This window comes from Lepisosteus oculatus, unplaced genomic scaffold, assembly GCF_040954835.1.
Source record: "Lepisosteus oculatus isolate fLepOcu1 unplaced genomic scaffold, fLepOcu1.hap2 HAP2_SCAFFOLD_410, whole genome shotgun sequence".
In the NCBI taxonomy this organism is placed as follows: Eukaryota; Metazoa; Chordata; class Actinopteri; order Semionotiformes; family Lepisosteidae; genus Lepisosteus; species Lepisosteus oculatus.
Window position 1 is genome coordinate 75,001 of NW_027167946.1, and position 12,066 is coordinate 87,066.

The 12,066-nt window shown below is 63.5% G+C and overlaps 12 non-coding genes across 12 annotated transcripts in view; all 12 read right to left on the reverse strand.

Annotated features, from left to right (window-relative positions):
* Positions 1-92, reverse strand: part of LOC138229153 (U2 spliceosomal RNA) — a 191-nt gene extending 99 nt beyond the window's left edge. Inside the window, exon 1 of the small nuclear RNA XR_011185633.1 lies at positions 1-92. This exon is cut by the window's left edge and continues 99 nt beyond it. This is a non-coding gene — a small nuclear RNA (U2 spliceosomal RNA).
* Positions 93-910: 818 nt separating this feature from the next.
* LOC138229154 (U2 spliceosomal RNA) lies at positions 911-1,101 on the reverse strand. Its single transcript, XR_011185634.1, has one exon. It is a non-coding gene; the product is annotated as a U2 spliceosomal RNA (small nuclear RNA).
* An 819-nt stretch (positions 1,102-1,920) lies between these two features.
* LOC138229155 (U2 spliceosomal RNA) lies at positions 1,921-2,111 on the reverse strand. The gene has a single exon (XR_011185635.1). It is a non-coding gene; the product is annotated as a U2 spliceosomal RNA (small nuclear RNA).
* An 817-nt stretch (positions 2,112-2,928) lies between these two features.
* On the reverse strand, positions 2,929-3,119 carry LOC138229156 (U2 spliceosomal RNA). The gene has a single exon (XR_011185636.1). It is a non-coding gene; the product is annotated as a U2 spliceosomal RNA (small nuclear RNA).
* Positions 3,120-3,937: 818 nt separating this feature from the next.
* Positions 3,938-4,128, reverse strand: LOC138229157 (U2 spliceosomal RNA). Its single transcript, XR_011185637.1, has one exon. It is a non-coding gene; the product is annotated as a U2 spliceosomal RNA (small nuclear RNA).
* Positions 4,129-4,945: 817 nt separating this feature from the next.
* Positions 4,946-5,136, reverse strand: LOC138229158 (U2 spliceosomal RNA). Its single transcript, XR_011185638.1, has one exon. It is a non-coding gene; the product is annotated as a U2 spliceosomal RNA (small nuclear RNA).
* Positions 5,137-5,954: 818 nt separating this feature from the next.
* Positions 5,955-6,145, reverse strand: LOC138229159 (U2 spliceosomal RNA). Its single transcript, XR_011185639.1, has one exon. It is a non-coding gene; the product is annotated as a U2 spliceosomal RNA (small nuclear RNA).
* An 817-nt stretch (positions 6,146-6,962) lies between these two features.
* LOC138229161 (U2 spliceosomal RNA) lies at positions 6,963-7,153 on the reverse strand. The gene has a single exon (XR_011185641.1). It is a non-coding gene; the product is annotated as a U2 spliceosomal RNA (small nuclear RNA).
* Positions 7,154-7,964: 811 nt separating this feature from the next.
* On the reverse strand, positions 7,965-8,155 carry LOC138229162 (U2 spliceosomal RNA). The gene has a single exon (XR_011185642.1). It is a non-coding gene; the product is annotated as a U2 spliceosomal RNA (small nuclear RNA).
* Positions 8,156-8,974: 819 nt separating this feature from the next.
* LOC138229163 (U2 spliceosomal RNA) lies at positions 8,975-9,165 on the reverse strand. Its single transcript, XR_011185643.1, has one exon. It is a non-coding gene; the product is annotated as a U2 spliceosomal RNA (small nuclear RNA).
* Positions 9,166-9,982: 817 nt separating this feature from the next.
* On the reverse strand, positions 9,983-10,173 carry LOC138229164 (U2 spliceosomal RNA). Its single transcript, XR_011185644.1, has one exon. It is a non-coding gene; the product is annotated as a U2 spliceosomal RNA (small nuclear RNA).
* An 818-nt stretch (positions 10,174-10,991) lies between these two features.
* LOC138229165 (U2 spliceosomal RNA) lies at positions 10,992-11,182 on the reverse strand. The gene has a single exon (XR_011185645.1). It is a non-coding gene; the product is annotated as a U2 spliceosomal RNA (small nuclear RNA).
* Positions 11,183-12,066: the final 884 nt, after the last annotated feature.

The window sequence follows — 12,066 nt, forward strand, 5'->3', positions numbered from 1 at the left end:
AATATGTGGTCCCCCGATGGGGGACGTATCAGATATTAAACTGATAAGAACAGATACTACACTTGATCTTAGCCAAAAGGCCGAGAAGCGATGCCCGACGCCGGCCTTGGGCGGGCGCGCGGGCGTCCGGCTGGCGCGCAGCGGCGCAGGCCGACGCCTCGGGAGCCCGGTCCGCACGCGGCTGCCGGCCGCCCGGACTCCGCTCTCCCCCTCTCTTGCCTGCCTGCTTGCTCGCCTGCCTGCCCGCCAGTCCCGGGCGGGGGCCCTGCTCTTGGATCTCCTGTCAACGGCCCGACAACGACCGCAGCCGCAGGGGGGCGCCAGCCGGCCGGCCTCCTTAGCTTAGGCCCCTCCCACCAGCAGCAGCTGTGCCGAGCGAGCTGCAAGCGAAAGCGGACCGTCGGCACCTGCGGGCAGAGGCAAGGGGCAGCGCTCTCTCGGGAGGGACGGGGACACACACACACACAGACGCGCGCGCCTGCCCGCCTGCCGGAAAAAAAGGAAGAAAAGGTGTATATACTAAGTTTTTTGGAGGGAAACCGCCCGGCTGTCGAAAGGGGCCCGCCTGCGAGGACGGGGACACACACACACACACACACACACATACACACACACACACACACACACACAAAGCCACGCCTGCCTCCCTGGGAAAAGGCTGAAAAAACTAAGTTTTTTGGAGGGAAAACGCACGGGAGCCGAAAAGGGGGCCGGCCTGCTTGCCCAGAGAGTCGAGACGCGGGAAAGTGCACAGAGGGAGCACGGGAACGGAGACGGGGAGGGGGAGGGGGAGAGAGAGACACACAGATGGACGAGAGACGAGACCCGAGAAGAAGGAGCTCCAGTCCACCTCGCTTGCTTGCTTGCTTGCTTGCTTGCTAGCTACGTCTGTCTTTTCACCGCTGAGAGAAGGTGGTGCACCGCTCCCGGAGGCGCTGCAATACCGGGCCGATGCGTGGAGAGGACGGAGCAAGCTCCTGATCCAGCTCCCTGTTCCAAAAATCCGTTTAATATGTGGTCCCCCGATGGGGGACGTATCAGATATTAAACTGATAAGAACAGATACTACACTTGATCTTAGCCAAAAGGCCGAGAAGCGATGCCCGACGCCGGCCTTGGGCGGGCGCGCGGGCGTCCGGCTGGCGCGCAGCGGCGCAGGCCGACGCCTCGGGAGCCCGGTCCGCACGCGGCTGCCGGCCGCCCGGACTCCGCTCTCCCCCTCTCTTGCCTGCCTGCTTGCTCGCCTGCCTGCCCGCCAGTCCCGGGCGGGGGCCCTGCTCTTGGATCTCCTGTCAACGGCCCGACAACGACCGCAGCCGCAGGGGGGCGCCAGCCGGCCGGCCTCCTTAGCTTAGGCCCCTCCCACCAGCAGCAGCTGTGCCGAGCGAGCTGCAAGCGAAAGCGGACCGTCGGCACCTGCGGGCAGAGGCAAGGGGCAGCGCTCTCTCGGGAGGGACGGGGACACACACACACACAGACGCGCGCGCCTGCCCGCCTGCCGGAAAAAAAGGAAGAAAAGGTGTATATACTAAGTTTTTTGGAGGGAAACCGCCCGGCTGTCGAAAGGGGCCCGCCTGCGAGGACGGGGACACACACACACACACACACACACATACACACACACACACACACACACACAAAAGCCACGCCTGCCTCCCTGGGAAAAGGCTGAAAAAACTAAGTTTTTTGGAGGGAAAACGCACGGGAGCCGAAAAGGGGGCCGGCCTGCTTGCCCAGAGAGTCGAGACGCGGGAAAGTGCACAGAGGGAGCACGGGAACGGAGACGGGGAGGGGGAGGGGGAGAGAGAGACACACAGATGGACGAGAGACGAGACCCGAGAAGAAGGAGCTCCAGTCCACCTCGCTTGCTTGCTTGCTTGCTTGCTTGCTAGCTACGTCTGTCTTTTCACCGCTGAGAGAAGGTGGTGCACCGCTCCCGGAGGCGCTGCAATACCGGGCCGATGCGTGGAGAGGACGGAGCAAGCTCCTGATCCAGCTCCCTGTTCCAAAAATCCGTTTAATATGTGGTCCCCCGATGGGGGACGTATCAGATATTAAACTGATAAGAACAGATACTACACTTGATCTTAGCCAAAAGGCCGAGAAGCGATGCCCGACGCCGGCCTTGGGCGGGCGCGCGGGCGTCCGGCTGGCGCGCAGCGGCGCAGGCCGACGCCTCGGGAGCCCGGTCCGCACGCGGCTGCCGGCCGCCCGGACTCCGCTCTCCCCCTCTCTTGCCTGCCTGCTTGCTCGCCTGCCTGCCCGCCAGTCCCGGGCGGGGGCCCTGCTCTTGGATCTCCTGTCAACGGCCCGACAACGACCGCAGCCGCAGGGGGGCGCCAGCCGGCCGGCCTCCTTAGCTTAGGCCCCTCCCACCAGCAGCAGCTGTGCCGAGCGAGCTGCAAGCGAAAGCGGACCGTCGGCACCTGCGGGCAGAGGCAAGGGGCAGCGCTCTCTCGGGAGGGACGGGGACACACACACACACAGACGCGCGCGCCTGCCCGCCTGCCGGAAAAAAAGGAAGAAAAGGTGTATATACTAAGTTTTTTGGAGGGAAACCGCCCGGCTGTCGAAAGGGGCCCGCCTGCGAGGACGGGGACACACACACACACACACACACACACATACACACACACACACACACACAAAAGCCACGCCTGCCTCCCTGGGAAAAGGCTGAAAAAACTAAGTTTTTTGGAGGGAAAACGCACGGGAGCCGAAAAGGGGGCCGGCCTGCTTGCCCAGAGAGTCGAGACGCGGGAAAGTGCACAGAGGGAGCACGGGAACGGAGACGGGGAGGGGGAGGGGGAGAGAGAGACACACAGATGGACGAGAGACGAGACCCGAGAAGAAGGAGCTCCAGTCCACCTCGCTTGCTTGCTTGCTTGCTTGCTTGCTAGCTACGTCTGTCTTTTCACCGCTGAGAGAAGGTGGTGCACCGCTCCCGGAGGCGCTGCAATACCGGGCCGATGCGTGGAGAGGACGGAGCAAGCTCCTGATCCAGCTCCCTGTTCCAAAAATCCGTTTAATATGTGGTCCCCCGATGGGGGACGTATCAGATATTAAACTGATAAGAACAGATACTACACTTGATCTTAGCCAAAAGGCCGAGAAGCGATGCCCGACGCCGGCCTTGGGCGGGCGCGCGGGCGTCCGGCTGGCGCGCAGCGGCGCAGGCCGACGCCTCGGGAGCCCGGTCCGCACGCGGCTGCCGGCCGCCCGGACTCCGCTCTCCCCCTCTCTTGCCTGCCTGCTTGCTCGCCTGCCTGCCCGCCAGTCCCGGGCGGGGGCCCTGCTCTTGGATCTCCTGTCAACGGCCCGACAACGACCGCAGCCGCAGGGGGGCGCCAGCCGGCCGGCCTCCTTAGCTTAGGCCCCTCCCACCAGCAGCAGCTGTGCCGAGCGAGCTGCAAGCGAAAGCGGACCGTCGGCACCTGCGGGCAGAGGCAAGGGGCAGCGCTCTCTCGGGAGGGACGGGGACACACACACACACAGACGCGCGCGCCTGCCCGCCTGCCGGAAAAAAAGGAAGAAAAGGTGTATATACTAAGTTTTTTGGAGGGAAACCGCCCGGCTGTCGAAAGGGGCCCGCCTGCGAGGACGGGGACACACACACACACACACACACATACACACACACACACACACACACACACAAAGCCACGCCTGCCTCCCTGGGAAAAGGCTGAAAAAACTAAGTTTTTTGGAGGGAAAACGCACGGGAGCCGAAAAGGGGGCCGGCCTGCTTGCCCAGAGAGTCGAGACGCGGGAAAGTGCACAGAGGGAGCACGGGAACGGAGACGGGGAGGGGGAGGGGGAGAGAGAGACACACAGATGGACGAGAGACGAGACCCGAGAAGAAGGAGCTCCAGTCCACCTCGCTTGCTTGCTTGCTTGCTTGCTTGCTAGCTACGTCTGTCTTTTCACCGCTGAGAGAAGGTGGTGCACCGCTCCCGGAGGCGCTGCAATACCGGGCCGATGCGTGGAGAGGACGGAGCAAGCTCCTGATCCAGCTCCCTGTTCCAAAAATCCGTTTAATATGTGGTCCCCCGATGGGGGACGTATCAGATATTAAACTGATAAGAACAGATACTACACTTGATCTTAGCCAAAAGGCCGAGAAGCGATGCCCGACGCCGGCCTTGGGCGGGCGCGCGGGCGTCCGGCTGGCGCGCAGCGGCGCAGGCCGACGCCTCGGGAGCCCGGTCCGCACGCGGCTGCCGGCCGCCCGGACTCCGCTCTCCCCCTCTCTTGCCTGCCTGCTTGCTCGCCTGCCTGCCCGCCAGTCCCGGGCGGGGGCCCTGCTCTTGGATCTCCTGTCAACGGCCCGACAACGACCGCAGCCGCAGGGGGGCGCCAGCCGGCCGGCCTCCTTAGCTTAGGCCCCTCCCACCAGCAGCAGCTGTGCCGAGCGAGCTGCAAGCGAAAGCGGACCGTCGGCACCTGCGGGCAGAGGCAAGGGGCAGCGCTCTCTCGGGAGGGACGGGGACACACACACACACAGACGCGCGCGCCTGCCCGCCTGCCGGAAAAAAAGGAAGAAAAGGTGTATATACTAAGTTTTTTGGAGGGAAACCGCCCGGCTGTCGAAAGGGGCCCGCCTGCGAGGACGGGGACACACACACACACACACACACATACACACACACACACACACACACACAAAAGCCACGCCTGCCTCCCTGGGAAAAGGCTGAAAAAACTAAGTTTTTTGGAGGGAAAACGCACGGGAGCCGAAAAGGGGGCCGGCCTGCTTGCCCAGAGAGTCGAGACGCGGGAAAGTGCACAGAGGGAGCACGGGAACGGAGACGGGGAGGGGGAGGGGGAGAGAGAGACACACAGATGGACGAGAGACGAGACCCGAGAAGAAGGAGCTCCAGTCCACCTCGCTTGCTTGCTTGCTTGCTTGCTTGCTAGCTACGTCTGTCTTTTCACCGCTGAGAGAAGGTGGTGCACCGCTCCCGGAGGCGCTGCAATACCGGGCCGATGCGTGGAGAGGACGGAGCAAGCTCCTGATCCAGCTCCCTGTTCCAAAAATCCGTTTAATATGTGGTCCCCCGATGGGGGACGTATCAGATATTAAACTGATAAGAACAGATACTACACTTGATCTTAGCCAAAAGGCCGAGAAGCGATGCCCGACGCCGGCCTTGGGCGGGCGCGCGGGCGTCCGGCTGGCGCGCAGCGGCGCAGGCCGACGCCTCGGGAGCCCGGTCCGCACGCGGCTGCCGGCCGCCCGGACTCCGCTCTCCCCCTCTCTTGCCTGCCTGCTTGCTCGCCTGCCTGCCCGCCAGTCCCGGGCGGGGGCCCTGCTCTTGGATCTCCTGTCAACGGCCCGACAACGACCGCAGCCGCAGGGGGGCGCCAGCCGGCCGGCCTCCTTAGCTTAGGCCCCTCCCACCAGCAGCAGCTGTGCCGAGCGAGCTGCAAGCGAAAGCGGACCGTCGGCACCTGCGGGCAGAGGCAAGGGGCAGCGCTCTCTCGGGAGGGACGGGGACACACACACACACAGACGCGCGCGCCTGCCCGCCTGCCGGAAAAAAAGGAAGAAAAGGTGTATATACTAAGTTTTTTGGAGGGAAACCGCCCGGCTGTCGAAAGGGGCCCGCCTGCGAGGACGGGGACACACACACACACACACACACATACACACACACACACACACACACACACAAAGCCACGCCTGCCTCCCTGGGAAAAGGCTGAAAAAACTAAGTTTTTTGGAGGGAAAACGCACGGGAGCCGAAAAGGGGGCCGGCCTGCTTGCCCAGAGAGTCGAGACGCGGGAAAGTGCACAGAGGGAGCACGGGAACGGAGACGGGGAGGGGGAGGGGGAGAGAGAGACACACAGATGGACGAGAGACGAGACCCGAGAAGAAGGAGCTCCAGTCCACCTCGCTTGCTTGCTTGCTTGCTTGCTTGCTAGCTACGTCTGTCTTTTCACCGCTGAGAGAAGGTGGTGCACCGCTCCCGGAGGCGCTGCAATACCGGGCCGATGCGTGGAGAGGACGGAGCAAGCTCCTGATCCAGCTCCCTGTTCCAAAAATCCGTTTAATATGTGGTCCCCCGATGGGGGACGTATCAGATATTAAACTGATAAGAACAGATACTACACTTGATCTTAGCCAAAAGGCCGAGAAGCGATGCCCGACGCCGGCCTTGGGCGGGCGCGCGGGCGTCCGGCTGGCGCGCAGCGGCGCAGGCCGACGCCTCGGGAGCCCGGTCCGCACGCGGCTGCCGGCCGCCCGGACTCCGCTCTCCCCCTCTCTTGCCTGCCTGCTTGCTCGCCTGCCTGCCCGCCAGTCCCGGGCGGGGGCCCTGCTCTTGGATCTCCTGTCAACGGCCCGACAACGACCGCAGCCGCAGGGGGGCGCCAGCCGGCCGGCCTCCTTAGCTTAGGCCCCTCCCACCAGCAGCAGCTGTGCCGAGCGAGCTGCAAGCGAAAGCGGACCGTCGGCACCTGCGGGCAGAGGCAAGGGGCAGCGCTCTCTCGGGAGGGACGGGGACACACACACACACAGACGCGCGCGCCTGCCCGCCTGCCGGAAAAAAAGGAAGAAAAGGTGTATATACTAAGTTTTTTGGAGGGAAACCGCCCGGCTGTCGAAAGGGGCCCGCCTGCGAGGACGGGGACACACACACACACACACACACACATACACACACACACACACACACACAAAAGCCACGCCTGCCTCCCTGGGAAAAGGCTGAAAAAACTAAGTTTTTTGGAGGGAAAACGCACGGGAGCCGAAAAGGGGGCCGGCCTGCTTGCCCAGAGAGTCGAGACGCGGGAAAGTGCACAGAGGGAGCACGGGAACGGAGACGGGGAGGGGGAGGGGGAGAGAGAGACACACAGATGGACGAGAGACGAGACCCGAGAAGAAGGAGCTCCAGTCCACCTCGCTTGCTTGCTTGCTTGCTTGCTTGCTAGCTACGTCTGTCTTTTCACCGCTGAGAGAAGGTGGTGCACCGCTCCCGGAGGCGCTGCAATACCGGGCCGATGCGTGGAGAGGACGGAGCAAGCTCCTGATCCAGCTCCCTGTTCCAAAAATCCGTTTAATATGTGGTCCCCCGATGGGGGACGTATCAGATATTAAACTGATAAGAACAGATACTACACTTGATCTTAGCCAAAAGGCCGAGAAGCGATGCCCGACGCCGGCCTTGGGCGGGCGCGCGGGCGTCCGGCTGGCGCGCAGCGGCGCAGGCCGACGCCTCGGGAGCCCGGTCCGCACGCGGCTGCCGGCCGCCCGGACTCCGCTCTCCCCCTCTCTTGCCTGCCTGCTTGCTCGCCTGCCTGCCCGCCAGTCCCGGGCGGGGGCCCTGCTCTTGGATCTCCTGTCAACGGCCCGACAACGACCGCAGCCGCAGGGGGGCGCCAGCCGGCCGGCCTCCTTAGCTTAGGCCCCTCCCACCAGCAGCAGCTGTGCCGAGCGAGCTGCAAGCGAAAGCGGACCGTCGGCACCTGCGGGCAGAGGCAAGGGGCAGCGCTCTCTCGGGAGGGACGGGGACACACACACACACAGACGCGCGCGCCTGCCCGCCTGCCGGAAAAAAAGGAAGAAAAGGTGTATATACTAAGTTTTTTGGAGGGAAACCGCCCGGCTGTCGAAAGGGGCCCGCCTGCGAGGACGGGGACACACACACACACACACACACATACACACACACACACACACAAAAGCCACGCCTGCCTCCCTGGGAAAAGGCTGAAAAAACTAAGTTTTTTGGAGGGAAAACGCACGGGAGCCGAAAAGGGGGCCGGCCTGCTTGCCCAGAGAGTCGAGACGCGGGAAAGTGCACAGAGGGAGCACGGGAACGGAGACGGGGAGGGGGAGGGGGAGAGAGAGACACACAGATGGACGAGAGACGAGACCCGAGAAGAAGGAGCTCCAGTCCACCTCGCTTGCTTGCTTGCTTGCTTGCTTGCTAGCTACGTCTGTCTTTTCACCGCTGAGAGAAGGTGGTGCACCGCTCCCGGAGGCGCTGCAATACCGGGCCGATGCGTGGAGAGGACGGAGCAAGCTCCTGATCCAGCTCCCTGTTCCAAAAATCCGTTTAATATGTGGTCCCCCGATGGGGGACGTATCAGATATTAAACTGATAAGAACAGATACTACACTTGATCTTAGCCAAAAGGCCGAGAAGCGATGCCCGACGCCGGCCTTGGGCGGGCGCGCGGGCGTCCGGCTGGCGCGCAGCGGCGCAGGCCGACGCCTCGGGAGCCCGGTCCGCACGCGGCTGCCGGCCGCCCGGACTCCGCTCTCCCCCTCTCTTGCCTGCCTGCTTGCTCGCCTGCCTGCCCGCCAGTCCCGGGCGGGGGCCCTGCTCTTGGATCTCCTGTCAACGGCCCGACAACGACCGCAGCCGCAGGGGGGCGCCAGCCGGCCGGCCTCCTTAGCTTAGGCCCCTCCCACCAGCAGCAGCTGTGCCGAGCGAGCTGCAAGCGAAAGCGGACCGTCGGCACCTGCGGGCAGAGGCAAGGGGCAGCGCTCTCTCGGGAGGGACGGGGACACACACACACACAGACGCGCGCGCCTGCCCGCCTGCCGGAAAAAAAGGAAGAAAAGGTGTATATACTAAGTTTTTTGGAGGGAAACCGCCCGGCTGTCGAAAGGGGCCCGCCTGCGAGGACGGGGACACACACACACACACACACACACACATACACACACACACACACACACACAAAAGCCACGCCTGCCTCCCTGGGAAAAGGCTGAAAAAACTAAGTTTTTTGGAGGGAAAACGCACGGGAGCCGAAAAGGGGGCCGGCCTGCTTGCCCAGAGAGTCGAGACGCGGGAAAGTGCACAGAGGGAGCACGGGAACGGAGACGGGGAGGGGGAGGGGGAGAGAGAGACACACAGATGGACGAGAGACGAGACCCGAGAAGAAGGAGCTCCAGTCCACCTCGCTTGCTTGCTTGCTTGCTTGCTTGCTAGCTACGTCTGTCTTTTCACCGCTGAGAGAAGGTGGTGCACCGCTCCCGGAGGCGCTGCAATACCGGGCCGATGCGTGGAGAGGACGGAGCAAGCTCCTGATCCAGCTCCCTGTTCCAAAAATCCGTTTAATATGTGGTCCCCCGATGGGGGACGTATCAGATATTAAACTGATAAGAACAGATACTACACTTGATCTTAGCCAAAAGGCCGAGAAGCGATGCCCGACGCCGGCCTTGGGCGGGCGCGCGGGCGTCCGGCTGGCGCGCAGCGGCGCAGGCCGACGCCTCGGGAGCCCGGTCCGCACGCGGCTGCCGGCCGCCCGGACTCCGCTCTCCCCCTCTCTTGCCTGCCTGCTTGCTCGCCTGCCTGCCCGCCAGTCCCGGGCGGGGGCCCTGCTCTTGGATCTCCTGTCAACGGCCCGACAACGACCGCAGCCGCAGGGGGGCGCCAGCCGGCCGGCCTCCTTAGCTTAGGCCCCTCCCACCAGCAGCAGCTGTGCCGAGCGAGCTGCAAGCGAAAGCGGACCGTCGGCACCTGCGGGCAGAGGCAAGGGGCAGCGCTCTCTCGGGAGGGACGGGGACACACACACACACAGACGCGCGCGCCTGCCCGCCTGCCGGAAAAAAAGGAAGAAAAGGTGTATATACTAAGTTTTTTGGAGGGAAACCGCCCGGCTGTCGAAAGGGGCCCGCCTGCGAGGACGGGGACACACACACACACACACACATACACACACACACACACACACACACACAAAAGCCACGCCTGCCTCCCTGGGAAAAGGCTGAAAAAACTAAGTTTTTTGGAGGGAAAACGCACGGGAGCCGAAAAGGGGGCCGGCCTGCTTGCCCAGAGAGTCGAGACGCGGGAAAGTGCACAGAGGGAGCACGGGAACGGAGACGGGGAGGGGGAGGGGGAGAGAGAGACACACAGATGGACGAGAGACGAGACCCGAGAAGAAGGAGCTCCAGTCCACCTCGCTTGCTTGCTTGCTTGCTTGCTTGCTAGCTACGTCTGTCTTTTCACCGCTGAGAGAAGGTGGTGCACCGCTCCCGGAGGCGCTGCAATACCGGGCCGATGCGTGGAGAGGACGGAGCAAGCTCCTGATCCAGCTCCCTGTTCCAAAAATCCGTTTAATATGTGGTCCCCCGATGGGGGACGTATCAGATATTAAACTGATAAGAACAGATACTACACTTGATCTTAGCCAAAAGGCCGAGAAGCGATGCCCGACGCCGGCCTTGGGCGGGCGCGCGGGCGTCCGGCTGGCGCGCAGCGGCGCAGGCCGACGCCTCGGGAGCCCGGTCCGCACGCGGCTGCCGGCCGCCCGGACTCCGCTCTCCCCCTCTCTTGCCTGCCTGCTTGCTCGCCTGCCTGCCCGCCAGTCCCGGGCGGGGGCCCTGCTCTTGGATCTCCTGTCAACGGCCCGACAACGACCGCAGCCGCAGGGGGGCGCCAGCCGGCCGGCCTCCTTAGCTTAGGCCCCTCCCACCAGCAGCAGCTGTGCCGAGCGAGCTGCAAGCGAAAGCGGACCGTCGGCACCTGCGGGCAGAGGCAAGGGGCAGCGCTCTCTCGGGAGGGACGGGGACACACACACACACAGACGCGCGCGCCTGCCCGCCTGCCGGAAAAAAAGGAAGAAAAGGTGTATATACTAAGTTTTTTGGAGGGAAACCGCCCGGCTGTCGAAAGGGGCCCGCCTGCGAGGACGGGGACACACACACACACACACACACATACACACACACACACACACACACACACAAAGCCACGCCTGCCTCCCTGGGAAAAGGCTGAAAAAACTAAGTTTTTTGGAGGGAAAACGCACGGGAGCCGAAAAGGGGGCCGGCCTGCTTGCCCAGAGAGTCGAGACGCGGGAAAGTGCACAGAGGGAGCACGGGAACGGAGACGGGGAGGGGGAGGGGGAGAGAGAGACACACAGATGGACGAGAGACGAGACCCGAGAAGAAGGAGCTCCAGTCCACCTCGCTTGCTTGCTTGCTTGCTTGCTTGCTAGCTACGTCTGTCTTTTCACCGCTGAGAGAAGGTGGTGCACCGCTCCCGGAGGCGCTGCAATACCGGGCCGATGCGTGGAGAGGACGGAGCAAGCTCCTGATCCAGCTCCCTGTTCCAAAAATCCGTTTAATATGTGGTCCCCCGATGGGGGACGTATCAGATATTAAACTGATAAGAACAGATACTACACTTGATCTTAGCCAAAAGGCCGAGAAGCGATGCCCGACGCCGGCCTTGGGCGGGCGCGCGGGCGTCCGGCTGGCGCGCAGCGGCGCAGGCCGACGCCTCGGGAGCCCGGTCCGCACGCGGCTGCCGGCCGCCCGGACTCCGCTCTCCCCCTCTCTTGCCTGCCTGCTTGCTCGCCTGCCTGCCCGCCAGTCCCGGGCGGGGGCCCTGCTCTTGGATCTCCTGTCAACGGCCCGACAACGACCGCAGCCGCAGGGGGGCGCCAGCCGGCCGGCCTCCTTAGCTTAGGCCCCTCCCACCAGCAGCAGCTGTGCCGAGCGAGCTGCAAGCGAAAGCGGACCGTCGGCACCTGCGGGCAGAGGCAAGGGGCAGCGCTCTCTCGGGAGGGACGGGGACACACACACACACAGACGCGCGCGCCTGCCCGCCTGCCGGAAAAAAAGGAAGAAAAGGTGTATATACTAAGTTTTTTGGAGGGAAACCGCCCGGCTGTCGAAAGGGGCCCGCCTGCGAGGACGGGGACACACACACACACACACATACACACACACACACACACACACACACAAAAGCCACGCCTGCCTCCCTGGGAAAAGGCTGAAAAAACTAAGTTTTTTGGAGGGAAAACGCACGGGAGCCGAAAAGGGGGCCGGCCTGCTTGCCCAGAGAGTCGAGACGCGGGAAAGTGCACAGAGGGAGCACGGGAACGGAGACGGGGAGGGGGAGGGGGAGAGAGAGACACACAGATGGACGAGAGACGAGACCCGAGAAGAAGGAGCTCCAGTCCACCTCGCTTGCTTGCTTGCTTGCTTGCTTGCTAGCTACGTCTGTCTTTTCACCGCTGAGAGAAGGTGGTGCACCGCTCCCGGAGGCGCTGCAATACCGGGCCGATGCGTGGAGAGGACGGAGCAAGCTCCT